The sequence below is a fragment of the Lissotriton vulgaris genome, chromosome 2_1, assembly GCF_964263255.1.
Source record: "Lissotriton vulgaris chromosome 2_1, aLisVul1.2, whole genome shotgun sequence".
NCBI classification, from domain to species: domain Eukaryota; kingdom Metazoa; phylum Chordata; class Amphibia; order Caudata; family Salamandridae; genus Lissotriton; species Lissotriton vulgaris.
The window spans coordinates 2,031,551,213-2,031,574,329 of record NC_141687.1 but is presented as its reverse complement, the minus strand read 5'-3'; the positions used below and the strand labels follow the sequence as shown (position 1 = coordinate 2,031,574,329).

The 23,117-nt window shown below is 43.4% G+C and overlaps 1 protein-coding gene across 1 annotated transcript in view; it reads right to left on the bottom strand.

Moving 5' to 3' along the window:
- The window catches only part of ATP8B4 (ATPase phospholipid transporting 8B4 (putative)), a 3,619,152-nt gene that overhangs the window by 3,205,150 nt on the left and 390,885 nt on the right, over window positions 1-23,117 (bottom strand). The window lies entirely within an intron of this gene.

The following is a 23,117-nucleotide window of genomic DNA, read 5'->3' as shown; positions in this document are numbered from 1 at the left end:
TTTTCAGGTGAGGCCAACTTTTCAATGGATTCAATAAGATCCCGTTTTGGCTCAACTCCCTTACCTGAGATAGAGTGACCAAGATAGTCAATTGAAGATCTCCTGAATTTACATTTATCCAACCTAACAGTAAGGTTATGTTGATCAAACTTTCCCAACACTGCTTTAAGCCTCCGATCATGTTCTTCATGATCTTTGCCAAATATCAACACGTCATCTTGGTAGATTTTAACACCACTCTGGTTCTCTAACACTTTCTCCAAGGCTCTCTGGAATACAGAGGCCGCTGAAACCAAACCAAAAGGTAACCGTTTAAACCTAAAAGTGCCAAAGGGTGTGATGAAAGACGTACAATCTTTAGATTCTTCATCAAGCTTTATTTGATGATAGGCCAATTTTAATAACATCAACATCTCAGAAATCTTAGGAAGGGGGTATTTATCTACAACTACTTGTTTGTTCAACTCCCTAAGGTCAATGCATAGACGGAGAGAGCTGTCCGATTTGCGCGCGGCTACAACCGTAGCCAACCACTGCGTTCCCTCGTCTTCCTCAATGATCCCATCTAGCTTCAACTTCTCCAATTGTTGTCTCATTTCTCCCCTTACTGCAAGTGGAATGCCTCTCACCTTACTTGCAAACGGGACAGCACCTGAAATCAATTTGATCTTATGAGTGTAGCTCCTTAAACATCCTAATTCTTCCCTGAATACTTTGGGAAAGGATCTCTTTAGATCCACCGTAAACTTATCACACTCAGGATGAGAATCCACCTCACTAACAGTAAATTTCTCTTTCAAAATAATGGGCGGGTCACTATTGGGATCCAACATTACTCCCAATTCTCCTTGATGTATCCAGCTTAATATACTGTCTCCTTTATGGGACGCATATCTTACCAGAAACATATCTTCCTTTATATTCAATGAGACCTATAAAATACCCCATAAGCTGAATAGGTTCCCCACCATAGGCGTTAGGATTGATTTCAGCCTTCAAGAGCTTTACACGGTCTTTCATGAAATTAAAAAAAAAACTTTTGGATACAATGGTAATCTTGGCTCCTGAGTCAAATAGAACACTGGTTGCACAACGTTCTACCAGAATTTCATCAAATGGACCTTTCTTTTTACTACAAGAGATTTGTGATGCCCACAGTCACAATCAGATTCAGATGTACATTCATTATCCTCATTCTTGCATACCATGTTGACATTTTTCTCAAAACTCGCCTACTTTTTTACAAATACCACATTTTGCTTTCAAGGGACATTTATTGTCGTTAGCAAAGTGATTGGGGTTCCCGCATCTAAAACATTTAAACTGTGTCTCAGTTTTTTTGATTGAACTTTTCCCTGCTTCAACTTTATTATCTCTTTTTTCACTTTTCTCCTTCACATTTGCTTTTGCCTTGGTGTGTAACTTTACTACATGTATGCTCTCATTCTTGCTATCCTGTTTGGAGATCACTTCAACACACTTGAGTGAGTGTTCAATTTGTTTTGCAACACTAACCACTTCATCTAGTGGAGGTTCATCTTTTTGCCATATGTCACCCCTTACCTTCTGTATGTTGCAACCCAACATGAACTGATCCCTTATTCTTTCCTCTAAAAGTGAACCAAATTTACACGAGGAACTTAATTTTCTGACTGCAGTAATGTAGTTTTCTACGGACACACCTTTATTTTGACTACGTCTCCCAAAATGGTAACGTTCTAAAATCGTGCTGACCTTTGGGGATAATGTCTATCTAATTTAAGAATGCATATCTCGTATTAATTTAATGAAGAGTCATCTATATCAGGTAAGTTATCAAAAACCTCCTGGCCTTCGGACCCTAGGCAATGTAAGTAGTAGCGCAGTCCTCCTTAAAGCACTCAAATTTGTTCCACAAACTTTAGAGTACCGCTCAAATACCTTCTTCCATTTCTTCCACTTGATTCGTGAATCACCCGAGTGAGAAAGAAAGAATGGTGGGTAGCAACGTTCTGCATGATGAGTGCAGGACTTGCACAGAAATTAAGTACACGCTTCTAGTCACAAACATCTATAATAACTAGAGTATCTGTAACCAAACCTATTGTAGGTACACTACAAGATGAAGGTAACACTACAATAGAGTAGACCTACAAAATGACAAGATTGGAACAATTGAAGCTATACAAACTTACTGTGTTGAAATAAAAAAAAAACCTAAGAATAACATTTGAACAGATGGGATTTAGACAATGCTGGGTACCACAATTTTAAATTCCATTTAGGTTTTGTGCTGGAGACCAGGTTTAGAAATATTAGAATAAAGATCCTAATGTAATTCATCCGATAATGATTCTTACTGTTGGTAAAGTATGGGCCACATGAAAATAATACAGACGAAAAGATATCATCAAAGACTAAAGAAAAAAGAAATAAATGTGGATTAATATATAACACAGAGAGTTATGAGATCGGACCCCTCTGTTGTATACCGGAGCTCCGATCTGAAGTGCCAATGTGCCGATGTGAGAAACAAAATGGCAGTCACGCTTCGAAACGTAACGTGATGACATCAACAAATACGGTGTCTCTGAGGTGCCACTTTATGTCGAGAGTTCCAGCAGGAATGAAGAATCTCAGATGACGCTGCTGTCACCACGGGATCTGAATCTTTGAAGACACGGTTGCCTCCTCGGGATGATCGCAGTAAGTTTTTCTTTAAATCTTGCCAGTTCCTTAAAGACGCGCGTGAAAGAGGAACATCGCGGTGAAATTTATATTTGAAACAAAGTAGAGAAGGTCGATTTAGCCAATGACATAGGAGTCTCACATAGACTTACATAGTATTAGCTTTCAAAATTGGAACAGCGGTCGAGATATTTGCTTTCAACTTGAAACAGCGCTAATCTTCAGAATCAAAGCACAAGATGAAATAACGTTATTGCACCAGTACAGCCAACTTAGCAAGTGACACAGAAGTCTCACAATGTATTTCTTTTAATTGGAAGAGCGCTCCACTTTCAAACTGGAACAGCTCTGTTTCTCCAAACAAATTGCATAAAGCTTCCTTTAAAATGGAAATCAGTGAGGTTTCTGAATGAAAGATTCACTTAAACCATGGTTAAGTTGCATAAAGCTTCCTTTAAAATGGAAATCAGTGAGATTTCTGAATGAAATATTCACTTAAACCACGTTTATGAATAGAATTTGAGGCAAAAGTCTTTTCTTTATTTTGACAGGAAATAGTCACCCCTCACCTTGTGAATAGCACAATTCCCAACAAAATGTTCAGGGTGACAATAGCCCACATCGAGTTCTCCCAGCCCCAGAATACTAGCAAAAAAGTAGGAGAGAGAAATGTGGCGAAAGCTATTGATTCCTTAAAATAAAAAATATATATATGCCCCAGACTTGAATTAGTAACACTCACAGTTTTAGCTTCCAGAGTTTCCTTGAATATGGTAAAACTTTTCAAGAAGAAATTGTAGTTGGAAATAGGGCAAGATGGCGGCGGCTCACTAGGCCGCTGTGAGGCTGCTCCCAAGCCAGCCCAGTGATGAAGCAGCATAGTGAGAAAAGAATGTAAAAAATATCTCGGTCTGGAAAAATGTAGTTACTGGATTTGAAGCACTTACCTTCGGTAATGTCGGAGATCAAGGGAGCCGGTGTCAGTGAACAGCGTAATCCGACTTTGCTGCAGCAGCGTATGCTGTTCTACACTTCATTAATTGGTGTCACTGTCCTGCGGCTCTTCACTCGCCTGCAGACCAGTGGAGGAGCTGGGTTGATCGGGCGAAACGGAACTCCGGAGTTTCCAGCTCCACAACTGCAACTGCATACAGTCTCACCTTTGGCGATTACCTGCGATAGAATGGCGCCAAAAAACGCCGCTGCTGTGGCCGCCGCCGCAGCAAAGACAAGAGCAGCAAAGCAGGCTATGCTCAGAGAAAGGGAGCTGGCTGCTAAACGAGGCGGTTCACGTTTGGAGAGTGGTGGCAACAGCGGAGATGTTGCTGATCTTGAGACAGGGGCAGAAGCAGGAAAAGTAAAAGCCCCGAGACGACAGCAAAGTGCATCCATTGCCGGCCCTTCTGTGATGGATCTGCTCCGGAAAGCTCCTGGGTCAACCTCCGCTCCGGGTATGAATTCAGCTCCTGTTTCACAGCCCTCCACAATCTTGCTGGTAACTGACACTGCTCTGAATGCTAAACCTATGCCTATAGTGACATCTAGTGGGCAAAAGAAAAATGATATAACTAAAGAAAAAGAGAAAAATGTGAATATCAATAGTAACAGCTTATTAACTTCAGGAGGGGATTCTCCAGTAAAAAACGTGGAAATTACAGATATAGCGGATGGTATATCAGACCCTGAAGGTGGGGCGGATGCAGATGCAGAATTACAAGGTATGGAGCACCTCTCCTTATCCGAAACTCCTCCTGTGTCTTCTTCTTCTATTCCGATAAACTCTCTGATAGTACAATCCTGTCCAGCAGGCATGATAGAATCAGTATCATCAACAGAAAAAGTGCTAGAAAGTACACCAACAGTTTGCGAAGCCGCTAATTCTGTAATTGTACAGGAAATATTGCAAAATCAGTCACCAGACATTGCTCCTGAGAATGATTTTGTGGCATCTGATCTTAGAGATATCACAAAAAATCTGGGGGGCTTGCTGGAGGCCACTGAAGGTAACGAGAGGAGTCCCAGAGAAGCGATAACTCCTGATCCTACTGATACTGATAGGGACCCATCAGACTTTTACTCACTATCAGAGGGGATAGAGGATGCAAGATGGTCAGAGGATTCCGAGCTAGAGATTGAAACAGACACAGGCTCTGTGACAGAGAGTGACCAAGAGGAAAAGACGACAGAATCCAGGGAAAATAGAAGAACTATCATACGAAAGAAGAGAGCCCAGGGGCTTACATGGGACTATTCAACGTCGATCGCCCTGGGGGGTCAAGAACATATCAATGTATCCCGGACAGCTCAAAGGAGCTCTACGCAACAACCAGAAGCCACACTCTCCACTGTAATGGATACAGTCCTTCAGGCCATTGCATCACATCGAGAAGAAACATCAAAAGATGGGCGCAAAGCACAATCAGCGCTGCATAAGGTTCAGGGTGTAGTGCGCAAACTGTCAAGATCAGTAAATGCCTTCAACACTAGAATGACGGAGATGGAAGAGCGAATAGTCCTTAATCAGGCAGAGGCTACAGTCACACAAGAGAAAGTTGAATCTCATGAGGCAGAATTAAGTGATGTCAGATGGAAGCTCGAGGACATGGAAAATCGTTTACGTCGTAACAACCTCCGCGTACTTGGGATACCAGAAAATATCGAAGGTTCCGATATCCGAGCTTTCATCATTCAGCTCTTTAAAGACACTCTTCCAGAACTCTCTTCATGGGACTGGGAGCTCGAAGTACAACGAGTGCATAGAACCCCATTTACCCTGAAACCCACTAGCAAGCAGGGGAGTTATCCACGGGCTGTCCTTGTATTTTTGGGAAATTTCCTCCTCCGACAGGCTATTTCGGAAAAAGCCAGGCCAGAAGCTTGTAGGACCAGAGACACCATCTCTTATTTTGTAAGACCTGATTTCTGCCACACGACAGTGGAAAGGAGGTGGCGTCTGCGACAGCTCATCAAACCCTTTATGGAGAAAAGAGCACAAGTCTACTTAAATAACCCAGCTAAACTGAAAGTTATTTACAATGGCCAGACTAAATACTTTACCTCTGAAATCAAAGCTAAAGAATTCCTAGATAGCCTCTCTTAATGACATGCTAGCGAAAATACGAGAATAAGTGATTCTCTCAGTAGATACTAAGGGGGGAAAAAGAGGAAATAGAGAAGTCTGATATTCGTTGGTGGCTAATCCAGTGGAATATAGAAACTATATGGGTCTATTCTGAAACTATATATATATAATGTCTCTTATTCTCGTCCTTCTTTTCATTAGTATCTCTTTTCCTCTCTTTCTTTTCTTTTTTTTTTTTCTCTCTTGTCTTAAATGACTTTATTTTGAATTCGAACCTGGCTTGGGAGTGTCTCTCCATCACCAAAGACTCTGAAAGAGTCTAACTGCCTCACATCGTGGAGGGAGGGGGGGTGGGTTGCAGGGGGTTGGAGGGAGTGGGAGGGGGAGGGTAAAAGGGAGGGGGAAAAAAATGAAAAAAAGAGTGTGATCTGTAGAGCGATTTGTAGTACCAAAAATTGTGAAGAATATTTTGTTTGTGAGTAACCGAAGTAATGTATGCTATATCTAAGAGAATCAGGAGAGCCCGCTCAGGGGGCAGGAGTTTTTCTATCCATACAGCGCTCGCCTGGAAATCCCTCCCATTCTCGCTGCGGTCCGAACCAAACCTTCTCAGATTCCGGAAACATCTGAAAACGTATCTGTTCCCAGAATAACTGTAGCTTCTCTGTTTTTTATTAGTAGCCTGCTCTTGGTTTCTATAAGCGCTGGGATGCCTCATGGTAACCGTGCGCGGTACAAAATTCAATAATAATAATAATATCATGACTAACCTAAATTGGGAGAGAAATGGCAATTCATGGTATTGGTCTAAAATGAACTATAGAGATGGCACAGGTTTAATTGGTTTATATATTAAATGGGGAGAGTAAAATTGAGATGCTGGAACATAGCAGGTCTTAATGATGGGAGGAAAAGGGCCCAACTTTTTCAATTATTGCGCCAAGATCCTGTGGACATCCTCTGTATTCAGGAAACTCACATAGCTGGCTGGGATAAAAATCTGTTAAAAATTCCCGGGTTTAATTTGCTTGCAGCAACAACACAAACAGCTAAAACACGAGGGGTCGCAATCTTGGCTAGACCAGGATTAGGGAACCCCAGACGCCAACTAGTTGACAAACAAGGCAGGTGGGTTGTGGTTCAAATGGAGTCAGATATAACCATTTGCTCACTTTATGGTTCAAACCTTGACGATCCACAGATTTTCACCGAGCTAGAACTAGAACTGGCCTCTTGGACCGGCCCACTAATTCTGTGTGGAGACTTCAATATAAATATTGAAAAATTAGTAAATAATCAACTCCCGCAGAATTATAGTGGCCGTAAACCCAAAGTATATAAGGCAGTCTCTCAACTGATGGACAGTCACGATTTAATGGATGTCTGGGATATGCTGAAGCATAACGCGAATGGCTATACTTATTACTCATATCCCCATAACAAATATGCCCGGCTAGATTATATCATGACATCACTACACAAGACAGCTTTAATAAATATAACCAAATCCCCCAAAACCATCTCTGATCACAATGCATTAACACTAACCTTTGAACTGGACAATTTTAATAGACCCAACACTCAATGGTCATTTGACCGAAAGCTCCTTACCAATCCAGACTATATTAATCATATCATATTATTTGCTCAATCCTTCTTTGATAATAATCAATACAGTGCACCCAGATTTAGTGTATGGGACTGTTTTAAGGCAGCAATTAGGGGAGAGACGATTGCATATGTGGCAAATTATAAGAAAACTCAGGATCGTACTAATAAACAACTAAATACTGAATTAATCAATCTGGAAACAGAACATGCCAAACAGATTCAGCAAGGAAAATCAACCTCCGATATACTACAAAAATTACTGATTACAAAAACAGAAATCAATAGTTCATTAACTCAAAAAGCGGCAGAAATTTATCAAGCGAATAGAGCTAGAATCTACGAAGCAGGAGAAAAAGTAGGGAAACAATTAGCTCTTAAAACCAGACAGAAACAAACCTATAATAGAATAAAAAATATTGAATATGAGGGTCAACAATATACTACCTCTCAAGACATCGCAGAAGTGTTTAGGAAATATTATCAAAAATTATACCAAAAAGAGAATGAACATATATCTACAAGAGATATGAACATCTTCCTTAGAGAGTGGGTACCGGAATCAGAAATACTTGATAGAGTTGATAGAGAAGAACTGGAGAAAGAGATCACAATGGAGGAAGTAGAAAACGCATTAGCAGACTTAGCTAACGGGAAGGCGGCTAGGCCCGACAAGATCCCATTAGAGCTGTACAAACTGTTGGGCAAACAGATACTACCTTACTTACTAGATCTGTTTCTAGGGGTACAATATCACTCAGATACACCTGATTCATGGAAGCACACAAACATAGCAATATTTCCGAAAAAAGGTAAACCCTCTCATCTTCCCTCCTCATATAGACCAATTTCACTCATAAACTCAGACTCAAAGCTCTACTCAAAGATACTCGCAAATCGTCTAAGGGGAGTGATCAAACATCTCGTATCCCCGTGGCAACATGGCTTTATTCCAGGGAGGGGAACAACTGATCATACTCGAAGAGTCATTGCCTTATTTGACATCATGGGCGCCACGGGGGGAGAGATGTCAATGGTCCTATTAGATGCTGAAAAAGCGTTTGACCGTGTGTCTTGGCGGTTTTTATGGGAAATTTTGAAATTTAACAACTTTGGTCCTGGCTTTATTAAAGCCTTGAAAGCCTTATATATTAATCCTAAGGCTAAATTATCAATTGAGGGTTTTGAGTCAGAGTATGTCGAGGTACAAAGAGGTACTAGGCAGGGTTGCCCGTGCTCCCCGATATTATTTGCCTTAGTAATCAATCCCTTAATCTTAAAGCTTCTTAATTCTCCCCAAATCCAACCTGTAAATGTGGGTCCATACTCAACTAAAATATTGGCTTATGCCGACGATATTGCTGTCCTTACAACCAAACCAGCAGATGCAATAGCTGAAATAGAACAATTAACTCAAAATTTTGGACTTCATTCTGGTTATTCACTTAATAGAGATAAAACCATGGTAATATGTACAAATAATATCACATATGACAGTCCCTATAAAGTGAAAAACGCAATATATCTTGGGGTGAATATCTCTCCGGAAATAAAAGAAATTAATCAGCTCAACTACGATCCATTGATTAATTCAATAAAAACAGACTTAAAGAGGGTAGACAATCTACACCTCACAATAATAGGTAGGGCTAACTATATTAAAATGAGTATATTTCCTCGTATACTCTATCTATTCCGAGCTATCCCATTGATGGCCGATTACACCATTATAAAAATCCTGGATTCAACAATTTCTAAATTCATTTGGAATTACGGTAAGATAAGGAGGGCATTACCAGCTTTAACTCTTCCCCCGAATAGAGGCGGTCTAGGAATCCCGAATTTGACATTCTATCTTTGGGATACACTACTTCAACAAATGGGCTTGCTTTTCAAATTAAAACCTCTCAATTCACCTATCACAAACACCTACATCCCCTCTATTTTTGAACTGGGACTAGGAGATAAATGCCGAGGATTACTGTTGAAACAGCTTGAAGCATCTTATTATAAGAAAACAAAGTTTAAAGTAATCGAAGATGTATGGAAGGTGTGGAAACTTGCTTCTAAACAGTTAGGTATACCTAAAATAACAAGGTATATCTCTCTCTGGCATAGTGAGGTTATATCATCATCCCTAAAAGATACTGTCCCTAGGAGATGGGAAAATTCAGGCATATACACATTTTTTTGGACAGAACGTTGCTCCATCCTTTGAGAGATTTCAGCAGAGATTTGATATACCAACTACAGATTACTTAAAATACTTTCAAGTTTATACCAACATTCGTAACTCTAAAGCCATCATCAACCTAGATAGTTTTAACTTTTTTTCTGTTATAGGGAAACTAGATACCAAAATAGGTACTCTATATAACTTATTCTCTCACTCCTCTAAGGATGATTTAGAAAGTGTTGAGAGGTCCTGGGCACAAAAACTTGGTAATTCTGATGTAGATATTAATAACAGTATAACTCTATACACAACTTTATTTTTAGCACCTAACCTTAAAGCACAATACTTTAAAACCATTTACAACCTTTATTTTACTCCGGCTAAACTGTTCACATGGGGTATGCGAGTAGATGACAGATGCCCCAGATGTAGACAGGGACAAGCTAATTTGATTCATATGTTTTCCGAATGTCCGAAACTAAATAACTTACAGACAATGATCGAAGGATTCTGGATTCAAGTTTTTGGACGGAACCTCAGATCCTCCACCACTTTATATCTTTTGGGCCACGATGAATCTTTAGGTCATAGCGTAGAGGAACAGAGAATTGTGTTTCTGGGTACTGCCGTTTTCCGCATTCTTCTAGCGGCATGTTGGAAAGATTCTAATGTTCCCACTTTTCAGATGTGGCTCGGCCGATTTCTTGCCATCTACAAGCAGGAGATGGCTATATATCGCACAAGGGGTAGGAAAACAAGAGCTAGGGGTACTCAGATCTGGGCCCCAATTTCGAACTGGTATCACAATGTAAGATCCTCCACCTGATATGATAAGGGCTGACCAGGAACTACATGCTAAGAAAATGGAAAAAATTTATTATTTATAATTGACCCCTCTTTTCATTTTCCTCTGTCTCTTCTGTTACCTTCTTTCTTTTTATTCTCTTTTCCGTTTTCCCTTTTTTTTTTACTTTCTTTTTCCTTTTTTCTGTATCTTTTTCGTTAAAATTTTACGGATGTTGTATTGTATTATTAAGAATTTATTCTCTACTGTACAAAATACGTTTTTGTTTGACTACTACAGATCATGCTCAATAAAAAAAATAAAAAAAAAAAAGAAGAAAAAAAGAAGAAATTGTAGTTGATGTGGAGACTTTCTTGAAAGTTAATTTCTTCTCTTAAAGAAAAATTTCCAATGTAAATAAAAGTAACATCCAACTTGTTGATCTCATCCTCGTCGCCAGTGTAAAATCCTCTTTAAATAAGATCATAATAAAGGATTTGATTGAAGAAAAGTTGGTTTTAATGAGAAGAAAAGAAAATCCCATCCATCAAGGAGAAGAAAAGAAAATCCCATCCGTCAGGTGCAACTGACTCCAGCCTCCTTTAATATTCTATCACCATGGAGAGGTTGCTTGGAGTCACTTGAAAGAATACACCAGCAAGATAGCCAAACTATGTACAGTAATAATAAAATTAAAGTAAACCTTGTTAAAATGTGTTTTGCGCATTAAAAAGAAAATGTTGAAAGTGATTAACTGTTGAAAGAGTCTAATAGGTGGGCTGGCTCTTTACAATAAAGAGATCTTATAATGCGATTTAGCAGTTTCAGAAGTCTCCACAGTCAATGGGCCATAAAAATCATGAACATATAAAATCTGCACGTTAGAGTGACCCCGAGAGTGTCTGCAAGCAGGATTGACAAATTGGGCTAGATATTTCACAATCTGTCTAAACTATTGCCTGAGTGAAAATAAATTGATTCGTGCAGGTTGGCAATTCTAATGCTATTTATAATATAACTTTTTGCATTTTTGGTTATTAGCTTAGGAAATAGTGCTGGTAACAGTCTCAATCTTTACTTCTTTGAATAATAAATCTGCGCTGGTCATAAACTCGCAGATGCGCTGTGTAACTGAAGTACTAAAAAGTAATTATGTACCATTTTTGTGTAGCATGGCGGGGGATTTGGGTAGGTTTATTTTGTTATAATCAATTTTATTAATTTCGAGTAAAAACAATACCAGAACAAAAACAGCCCAGCACATTTCAGCAATATAGTAACAGACAGTAACAGGCGGGTAAAATATTATTGTGATGACATACAATGCCATATCTCCACCAACGGAATTGTACATAAGTTTAGACCAAGAAGAGATGAGGAGTTAGATTATTCAATTATTCCTGCCAAATGTTATGATGTTTGGCTGGGCATCCACTGGCTTTGTACAGTGGCTGTTCTTGTGTTGCACGCCAATCTACTGCACTGCAACATTTGGCTATGCTTGGCAGAACGGGATTGTTCCATGCCGCTGCGATGTCTCGTTTGGCCACCTCAAGGGCGGTGCCCAAGAATGATTTGTCTGCTCTAGACCCGTCTAACCCTTCTGTGACTCCAAGCAGTATGTTCAAGGGGTTGTGAGGGACCTCTCACCCCAGCACTTCCGTGAGATCCGTTTCAAGTGGCTCCCAGTAGGAGGTTATTAGGGGGAAAGACCACACCATATGGTAAACGTCTGCTGGTTCTACGCTGCAGCGTGTACAGATTGGGCGTGGTGTTAAGCCTGCCCTATGGAGGCGGTCAGGAGTCAGATAGGAGGTGTGTTGGTATTAAAAATGGACCAGGCGGAGTCTGGCTGAGACTGTGATTGTTTTGGAGCCATCAAGGCATCTCTCCAGTCATCATCTTCCAGAGCACTCAGCCAGGTCTCCCATCGATTTCTGAGCGATTCAAGGGAGGTGGGGCCATTTAGTTAAGGAACTATAAATGTGTGATACCCCCTACCCAGGTCTCCCATTGTGATTTGTGCTTCTAAAGGGATGTGTTCTGGAAGGGACATGCCATTTACTATGTGTTGGGTAGGGTTTTATCAAACATACGGATGGTAATTATTTATTGTGTGGCAATTTTAATTTTTGTCTTCTGATCGATAAGCATTTATTGTATTTTATTTATGTTTTAAGCTTTATGCTCGGGCAGATGAAATGCTGAGCCTAAGCTCTGTGCGTGTAAAACAATGAAAAGCACTGCGGACATCAACCCAGCAAGTATCACAGAGCAGAACTGATGATAATAGCTTGTTTTGATGCGCTTCGTACACTGCTGAAATCTTGTTCATTGTGGCGCTTGAAATAAAATGTGTTAATGCTAAGCCATCTTTGTGGCACTTATTTTATCAGCTTTAAAAGGGACGTGGCCGCTCTTGGAAGGCATTTACCGGACAGTTTCAGGTGAACCCACTGGGTGTCCATGCTTTCACAAAGACAATAGTAGAAATTAAAGGTTATTGCTGGACATATTTCTTCACAGCTGAAAGTATGCAGGAGTGGCTCTCTGTATGTTTTGTTGCTGATGTTTTCGTTATTAGTATTACTGTTGGTGATCCATCTTATGTTTTTCCGCTTTTGATTCAGTGGTGTAACCTGATATTTTAAAGCAAATAATAAAAGCTAAAAGGAGGTAGGATGTGAACTCTCAGAAGGGACTGGTCATTTCCGGTCCTCCCTCCTCCAGTAGCTAGTCCCGAGGTGGAGGCCTAGACCTGTGTGTTGGATTCTTTGGTCGAAGTGAACTCGGAAACTGACATTACTGCTTGCATTATGTGATCCTGGGTAATTCAAGTTTTCACTGCTGTCCTACATTACATTACCTACCACATCTGGAGGCGCTTACAAACAGGCGAACCCAGAGTCTTCACAAAATGTGCAGGGATTTAGGTTTACAAAAGAACATGATGTGTGCATTGACCAGTCTTCTGTAATCTTTAGGGACCGTGACGCCAGGCCGTGCATTTCAAAAGCAGGAGGCAGCTGCAGCCAAAGCACACCTTGGTCTTTGAATGCACAGCGAATGTGGCAAGATGAGAGCAAGATTGACAGCTCTGTTTACAACAGAGCTCTGTAAACCACCAGCACTGATCTCCAGTGCTCCATAATAAAGAATTAAATAGTGCCCACAAGATCTGTGTAAAAACACATGTAACAGGGGCAGTCCCTGAAAATAGGCAGAGCTTTTAAGTCCATATCCTGAAAACAGCATCTCTCCCAGACAGCGCAAGCGCTGCCTAGGCGAGACCTAAAAATGTAACTGATCTGTGGCTTTATTTATTTATTTCATTAGGGTTTAACCCCATGCATGCTATCCAGATTCCCCTTCGGTGCTGAGCCCTTATGAAAATGGGCGTGGTCAAGACGGAACGGTTCCGTCATGAGCACAGCTCAACCGATGCTCATGACGGAACCATTCCGTCATTAGCAGCGAAGGGGTTAAACACAGAGACATCAACATCTACGCTACAAATTAATTACAGGCATATTGCGATCATCTGGTTCCACACCCCGCCCCATACAAATCAGTGGCAAAAATGGAAAAGACAAATATAAAAAGATGATCACACACTTCCACTCCAAAAAAAAACAGAGCGATACCAAATGATGCTGCATAAAGTCAACAGCAGCATGCATGAAACATTATAGGTACGGTCTGAGGGGAATGTTTATAAATTGGGCCTGGCATCTAGGATAGTGAAAACTGGACAGACATTTTGTTGCCCTTCCCCGACCCCAGAGACAGGCGACTCTGTTAGCGAGTGCTACATATTTCCTGAAATGGGTCTTGAGGTCTCCAGCATATCCTAAGAGCGCCAAAAGTGGAGTCAGTGTCAGGGCGTGTCCTATCATGAGAGAAATTGCAGCACCTACCCACCTCGTACCAGAAGACCTGCACCTGTCCGGAGCACCATGCCAAGTGAAGGAAATCAGCCATTCCACAACCGGCAAAGCTATCGTCTGGTCGAAGAACATATCTACACAACCTTGCCGGAGTGTAATACATACGATGGAGGCATTTATAATGGATAGTGAGGAGCCTACTGCTTGGAGTTACCTGCCACATCTATATTTCCACTGCGCATTCATGAGGACATCCCCGATATTTGCCTCCCACTGCACTCATGCTGCCTCACAGCACCAGGATTTTCTAGCTGTGTGGTACGCTAGAGGAGGGTTACTGGGTGCTGTGGAGAATGAGCTTGAAGCATCATATGTAGGGTGTGAAAAGTAGGAAGATCAGGTGGAAAATCAGCTGTGAACGATTTAACACTATGCCTAAATGTTACCAGTGCAAAAGCAGGGGTCTCATCTATAAAGTCTGTTTGAGAAAGGAATGGACTTTACCAGTATAGATCTCCACACAGTTAGAAGCCACCACGTTTGAGCTGAAGCCTACATAAAGACTCATGAGTAACCAGTAATAGTAAATGAGTGAAAGAGTGGTATCAAAGAGTAATAGAAGAGCATCTTGCCCATTTCACAGCCTAGCTTCCCCCACACTTTCGAAGTACAGTCAACCATTGGGTCAGCGAAGGAAGGGGTATCCAATGAGGCGCCCAAAAAAGAGGATGGTGGGATCGGGCCATGTAACTCTGCTCTGGTGTGGAAGAAAGGGTGTTGGCTAGTTCCAATAGATGGCATGGCGGGCCTGAGCACATAAATAGTACAGCTTCCCCGCCCATGCTAAATTAATCATTTGGGGCTTCAAAGCTTGGGAAAAAGAGCGCGACAATGGTAAGGATATGTTTAAGAAGAGGCACAAGAATTCCATTTTCATCAGGGTGATACGGCCCACTATTGACAACGAGAGAAAAATCCATCAAGTTATACAGTTAAATCACTTTCTCTCTATCCCGGCAGGTTGTAATCCGCAAATATTTGAGGTCTGTCTGGCACCACTGCAGAGGAAAGTCTGGGGGGAAGAAATTTGTAGCTGACGTCAGTGGCAAAATCATCAATTTCTCCCAATTTATCGGAACACCTGATAGCCCAACAAAACGTCCAAATTCTCAAAATATAGTGTTTAGGCTTTGGTGAGGATCGCATAGAAACAGGGTTATATCATCTGCATATCAAGAGATCAAAAGATGCGACAAGCGTATCGCAGAGCGTACTCTGAAAGTGTTGGTGCAGTTTGGCAGCCAGGGGCTCCACTGCCAAATCAATAGAGGGGACAGCAGATACCCTTGACACATACCTCAGGTGATCATAAAGAGTGCGTATATTGCCCCATTAACGTGAACCCTAGAGATGGGATTGGAGTAAAGAACTGTAACCCAGGACAGAACAGGTCTCGGTATGCCCATCCACCACAGAACGGCCAATTAACATAACCTTGTCATTATGTTAGTCCAAACTACAGCCAATCAGGCGCAAGCACCCCTCTAGACCTTCTCCTCAGAGGCTCAGGCCCTCAGATTTTCGTAGCACAAGAGTGACAAAAAGAGTCTAGGAGGAGAAGCAAGCCTCTGAGGGAGGCGGGCGGGTCGCATGTGAATCTATGACAGACATCAATACTGGAGAACCACCTGTTTACAGGTAAGTAACAATTCTTCTCTAATATTAGGGTGTCTTTCATACATTCACATGCTTGAATAGAATAGTGAGCAGTAATAGTTGGCAGCAAGAGCAAAACCAGCAATGCATAGGTAAGACGATACACCAATAGCATAGCATAGTCAGGAGGAAAGATAATAATGATAATAATAACAACCGTATCATTACATAGACCAAATAGGTGGAGGGTAGAAAGCAGAGGCTCACCTTAGTTAAAAAGATTACGAAGCACTGCTTGTCCCACTGCCGTATCGGCTTCGTTGAGCGTTTCAAGGCAATAATGTTTCCTGAAAGTGTGCCTGCTGGACCACGTATCTGCCCGGCAAATTTGATGAATCTGCACTCCAGCAAACAGGGCAGTAGAGGATGACATCGCCCTGGTAGAATGAGCTCTCACTGAGGATTGAAGAGGCTTGCCAGCCTTCCAGCGTGCTATAGTTGACTTGTTGACAGAGTGACCCTTGCACATGCGTCGTTAGGCTACGAACAGCTGATCAGTTTTGCGAAAGGGTCTATCGATGTAAAACTTAAGGCATCGCTTAACGTCCAGAGAATGTAAACGTTGCTCTGCTGGAGTTTGAGGGTTTGGAAAGAAAGTCTTTAAGAAAACAGGCTTATTGAGGTGAAAGTCAGTGGGCACCTTAAGGTTTGTACAAAGCACTACACAGTCCGATTTGAATTGTAGAAAAGGAGGCTTAATGGTAAAGGCGTGAACATCACTCACGCGACATGAAGAGGTTAAAGCAAGGAGAAGAGCCACTTTCCAAGTTAAAAATTTCAAATCTGCTTTGTGGATAGGCTCGAATGGAGCCTTTATTAATTGTGCCAAAATAATGTTGAGGTGCCAGGTTGGGGGAGGACGTCTAATGGGCGGGAACTTCCTGAACAGTCCTTTGAAGAACTGACAAATTATTCTGGAAGAGCAGAGAGATGAGAAGTCATCCTACCAGAAGCGAGAAATCGCCACCAAGAAAACTTTCCAAGTGGAGTGGGAAAGCCCTGACTGTGCCCACTCTACAAAGAAAGGAAGAAGCCGAGCTGGAGTAGAATGAACAGGGTGAATGTTGGCAGCCATGCACCAGTGACAGAATCTCTTCCACTTGAGTTTATAAGTCTTTATTGTATATGGAGATCTGGCATTGGCAAGAATGTCTCTGCAATCTGGCGGGATATTCAAATGGGCAAATTCAAGGTGCTCAGGTTCCAGGCTGATAATCTGAGAGGGGAGGGGTCCAGATGACAGATCAGGCCCTCGTCCATTGTGAGGAGGTCCGCTCGAGGTTGAAGGAGAATTGGTTTGCTCTGAGAAAGAAGCAGCAGTTCCGAGAACCACACTTGTCGAGGCCATCTGGGAGCGATCGGGAGAATGCGGCACGACTTTCTCCACATCTTCCACAACACTCAAGGAACCAGTGGAATCGGCGGAGAGGCGTAGGCGAATAGACCGCACCAGTCCATCAAAGGGCATTCCCGGACGATTCTGGATGGGCAAGCAAACTTGCAAAGGACGGGCATTTCCGGTTTGCAGGGCTCGCAAAGAGATCTATGGTTGAATGACCCCAACGCCGAAAGATGAAGTCCAGAGTTCCCACTCGTGTGTCGAGGATGTGAACCTGCTGAGGGCATCTGCTAGGATGTTCGAGACGCCTGGTAAATGAACTGCTGTCAGGGTAACGTGGTGCCGAATCGCCCAGTCCCAGATAGTTTGTACCAGCCGAGACAGGAGAGGAGATTTGGTGCCGACCTGCTTGTTCACATAGTGCATACTGGTGGTATTGTCTGTTTGGATGAGCACTGATTCTCCGTGAATCAGTAGACGGAACGATTTGAGAGCCAGAAAGATGGCCATAAGCTCCAATCTGTTGATGTGCCAGGCGTGTTGGGATTGAGTCTATTTGCCTTTGATGGACAGCCCTTGAAGGTGCGCGCCCCACCCTTCCAGGGAGGCATCTGTGGTCAGGGTTATTTCCGGAGTCGTGGTGAGGAAAGAGGTCCCGGCAGCCACGTTGGACGGCTGCGCCCACCACTGGAGAGCTGACCGCATCCGGGTAGTCACACGAACGAGATCGTTGAAGGAGCCGGGGACCTGACGCCACTGACCGTCCAATTCTTCCTGAATTTGGCGACTCCTGAGTCTGCAGTTTGGTATCAGTGAGATGCACGAGGACACCATCCCCAGAATAGATTTCAACATACGAACGGAAACGGACTCTTTTGAGCAAAGGAGGGTCACCAGGCGTAGAATCCGTAGCCGACGTTTTTAAGACACAAAAGCTTTGGCCAGTGACGTATCCAGAGTGGCGCCCATAAAAGTCCTGCAGTGAGCTGGGCCGATCTGAGACTTCTCAGCATTGATGGAAAGGCCAAGGAAGCAAAACAGATCCTGACAGAGCTGAGTGTCTCGAGACAGCTAGCTGAGAGACTGCAAATTGATGAGACAATAGTCCAGGTATGGAAAAATTTGGACGCCCTGAAGACGCAGGTAAACCACTACTGGGGCCAAAACCTTCATGAAGACACAGGGGCGGAGCGCAGGCCGAAAGGCAGCACCCTGAATTGAAAGTCTCTCTGCCCCACCCTGAAGCGCAAGTACTTTTGGTGACGAGGAAGTATTGGCACATGAAAGTAAGCATCCTGAAGGTCACTGGTGGTCATGAAGTCGTCCTTGCAGAGAAGACGTAAGATCTCCATCAGCGTGAGCATGCGAAAGGACTGGCTCTTCAGGAATTTGTTCAGTGCCCGTAAATCGAGGATTGGACGCCAGTCGCCTGTCTTTTTGAGGATGAGGAAAAAACTGGAATAAAATCCCATTCCCCTGTGAGTCTTGGGAACCACTTCGATGGCACCTTTCTGAATCATGATGTGAATTTGCTGGAAAAGTTCTTTGAGGTCCAGTTGGAGGAGTGTGGGAAGGATATTTTACGAAATTTGATACAATGTCCAATACCCAATGGTCTGAGGTGATTGAGGACCATTGAGAAAAGAACAGGGAGATTCGACCTCCAACTTTGTGCGGGAAAATAAAGTCATTGTCTTTTGGAAGTGGAACCTCTATGGGAAGATTTTCCACAGTATGATTTGGAATTTTGTTGGTGTGAGGTCTGCTGCTGCTGGTTGGAATACCGTTGATTTCCATGGCCATAGGAGCGATATTGATTTGATCCTCCACGAAAGGAAGAGGTGGTGCTGTGTCTGCGTGCACCACGAAAGGGGTGTTTACGGAACTGTAAGGTGCCAAAAGAGCGAGCTGTGTCGGTAACTTTGTTCATTGTCTGTAACACCTCATCGACATGCTGACCGAAGAGTGACTCGCCGTCATAAGGCATGTCGAGAAATTTTGGCTTGCAACTCCTGTCGAAAAGAGGTAGACCGTAGCCAACCCTGGCGCCGAAGAACAGCCGCCCCTGCAAGTTGACGGAAACCGGTGCAGGCAATATCTACGGAGCTAGCGATGATCTCCTCCGACGCTCTTTCCCCATCTTGTAGAATTTTAAGGGCCTCCGGCCTGGATGACTCTAGAATGAGGGTAACTAAAGCGGACATGTCAGACCACATCTGATGATTGTAACGCCCCAGTATGGCCAATGCGTTAGCGGCCCTTACAGTAGTGGAAGCCATAGTTGAGAATTTTTGCCCGATGGCATCTAGGCGACGATCCTCGCGATCATGAGTAGCCGTAATAGTGGAAGATGGGTTTCTGGAACGGCTTTGGGCGGCCTGGGTGATTACAGAATCCGATTTAGGCTGTGCCACCAGGCAAGCTGAGGAACCCTGGGGCACCTTATACTTTTTCTCCAAGCGAGGCAGTTGTGCCGGGATGGAATTTGGCGTTTGCATCAACTTGACCCCCTCATTCCAGATGAAATCGATGATTGGGACTGTTCGAACTTGTTTGAAAGGTTGACTTTTAAAATCATACAAGAAGCAGTCCTTCCCTTTGAACCATAGGAAGTTTAAAACGGAGTGCCGCTCGAACTCCGAGTTGGTGGAAACCTGCAATGTCAACAGGAGGGGAATCTCCCGGAGTTGCAGGAGGTGGGGACGGTGTTTGAATCTGGTAATCGTCCCAGTTTTTCATATCGCCATCACCATCAGTATCGTCATCCTGCAGCTCACCATCCTCTTTGTCCGGGCGCAGAGTTTCATCATCATCTTGATACACTGTAGCATGGACCTGAATAGAGGTCGTAGCAGTAACAGGCGGTGGTGCCGGTTGCGGCAGCGGAACAGCTGCTGGTGCAGGTGCTGTAGGCAGAGGTGAACCATGAGTAGATGGCGGGAAACGCCTGTTATAATCTTCTAGCATATACTGAAGATTGGAAATGAGGAAAAGAGGAATTGACTCCGTGGGAACCTGAGTGGACGGTTCTTCCTCAGGAGAGTACGAGTCCTCGAGGTCCCCCTAGTCCCGACACTTTATAACTAATTCAGAAGGGCTACGTGCTGCCCTGAAATGATCATCCTCTTCATCCTCAGAAACCAAGTCTTGCTCAGAACCTGTCACAAACAGGGGCGACGGGGGCTGCATGTCTTGCGGGATGTCAAGCTGTTCCAAAGGCACTTGGCGACGTTGGTGCAGAGGGTCGGCGGAGGAAACACCAGGCCCGGAGGAAGAAAGCGGCACCAGAGGCAAGGATGCGAAAGAAGATGGCACTACCACCAACAAATTGGTCGTTGAAGCCGTCGACGATGACAGGACAGACGTCCAAGGAGCCACCGTCGACAGAGCCGCCGTCAACGGAGCTACCTCCGACGGATCCGCCATCGACGGAGCCGATGTAGACGAGGCCGCTTCGTCGACGGAGTGGTCGTCAACGAGGAGGCTTTCTTCACAACTCTCGTCGACGTAGATCCTGATGACGACGAGAGAGCCTTCTTTGATGACGAAGCAATTGGAATCGTTGACGAGACAGTTTTGAAACTGAGGCATACCTTCGTCGACGTAGACGCCGTCAACGCAGCCACCGTCGACGAACCAGAAGCTGAAGTCGTCATCACTGTAGTCGTCGACGAGCCGGAGATGGCAGATCTCATCGTCGGGATGATCGTCGACGCTCCCGTTCATGATTTTACCCATTTTAAGGTTGAAACATGTGTAGAAGAAGCCGTAGACGCCCGAGATACAGATCTCGGGGCGTGAGCGTAGCAGGAGGCTGTAGGGACACCACAGGAGTCTTAAAGAGTGAGAGCTTCTTCTTCTTCAAGAAAGGAGAAGGTAAATCCTGCACACAGCTACACTTTGAGGCGGCTTTAGAAGTACCTGACACCAGACTTTCAGCATCTGAAAGAACTGAATCTTTGTCCTTCAGCCTTTTTAACCAGAGGAGGAGGCAGCCCTCCCTATCCTTTAAGGTCTTGGTGGAGAAAGTCCTGCAGAATTTACATTTGCCTACCTCATGATCAGGATAGAGGCAGTAGATACATTTGTTGTGAGGGACGTCAGAATAAAGTCTCAACTTCCCACAAGAAGAACAAGGTCTAAACAAAGACTTCTTACTTGAAGACATTGTAGAAAGTTCTGGAAACCAGAAAGAAGTAGAAAACTGAGCAGAGCTCAGGGAGACTCCCTTCACACGACGTGCAGTAGAAAATCTGAGGGCCTGAGCCTCTGAGGAGAAGGTTCTGGAGGGGTGATTGCGCCTGATTGGCTGTAGTTTGGATAACATAATGACAAAGATATGTTACAAATGTTTTTCTCTCTTGCCATGTATTCCTATGTGGGAATTATGACCTGGTATTTGCAACTATTTCTAGTGTGTAATTTTATGTGTTATGTTTTTACATACATATTTTATTGGGACTTTATTGCTATTTTATTTACCGTGGGACTCCCACTTCGGCAACAGGGAATATTCAAGCATGTGAATCTATGAAAGACACCCAAATACTGGAGAAGAGACAACTCCTCTGGCACTTTACGCAGCTGTACTGTAGAAATTATACATTTACCCAACAAGGTAGCACTTACTGGATTAGCCAGTAGAAAATACTCCAGTTGAGTAGAGGTATCGCACAAAACGATGGCGTCTTCTTGGATAAATATGAAGGGCAGGGTTCCTTTTGGCAAAATGCTCCTGTCACAAAAATTCAACCTCAACAGGAAGCACTTACATATATAAATGAAGCAGGTGCCAGAGTTGAAGCTCAAATTCAGTAACGCATTCATCAGCCCAAAAACAATCGTGAGCTTGGTCGAGGCTGGGAAGGTTTGCTTTCACCCCATATCTATGTGTGGGCGGGGCAAAACGGGGGGGGCTTCTATGCGAGTTCACATGCCTCTTGTGTGTATAAAAGGTCAGAGACCAATCAGAGCAGCAGACGAGGAGAAAGAAGCTCCTGGTCACAGGAACTGCACAGGGATTGCGCTCGTGAAAGTGAAGGATGCAAAGTGCCGATTTGTTACGGGGAAACCGAATCTGAACGGCTGTCCAAATCGGTCATCGTAATCGCTCGCTTGTTAACAGAGTACCAAGAGCTGTACGATTCGGCTCCGAAAGATGCAAACTGTCCGAATACCTTTCGGAACTGATTCGGACAGCTCTATCGGTTTATAGGCTTCGTAATCAGTGATCGGAAACAAGGGTTCTGAATCGTATTCGCCCAACCCGAATCCCATTCAGAGCCATTCCGAAAGGGATCATAATCAACCCATTAGTGGGAAAACTTAGAGACGAAAACTTCTCATGGAGGTTAACAACTGTGGCATGTTGAAGTAATGTTTAATAATTCATGATGGCTGTGTGTTGTACAGCATTTTCAAGAATTTGACCAGACCAGCTTCTCTGTTTGAATTGTGGCCTGTAGGCTTGCAAACATGGTCACATGTTGCTGCATCTGATGTTGTTCTCTTGATTCAAGTGAATTGTGAAAAGGGTAGGTGTTGTTTCAGTGATAGGGACTGGAAATTACTGAAATGGAAAGTACCGTTCCTGTCAGTTGTTTTCTTGTAAACACAAGTATTCTGATAGAGCCGTCTAGCCACAGATTGCTTAACCTTGAATGCTCCCCAGGCACCAGACTGGATCCAGAAATGTTTTCATCAGTACCGATGCTTGCTGGGGGCAGCATTGTATGGCTCTGCGATGCGGTCGTCTACGGGCATGACGTCAGTGGAGCTATATAAGTCTCCTCCAGTGCGCGGATGTCAGTTTCTTCTTTTCCGTGCTGTAACGTGGATCCGGAGAAGCTCGTCCTCGG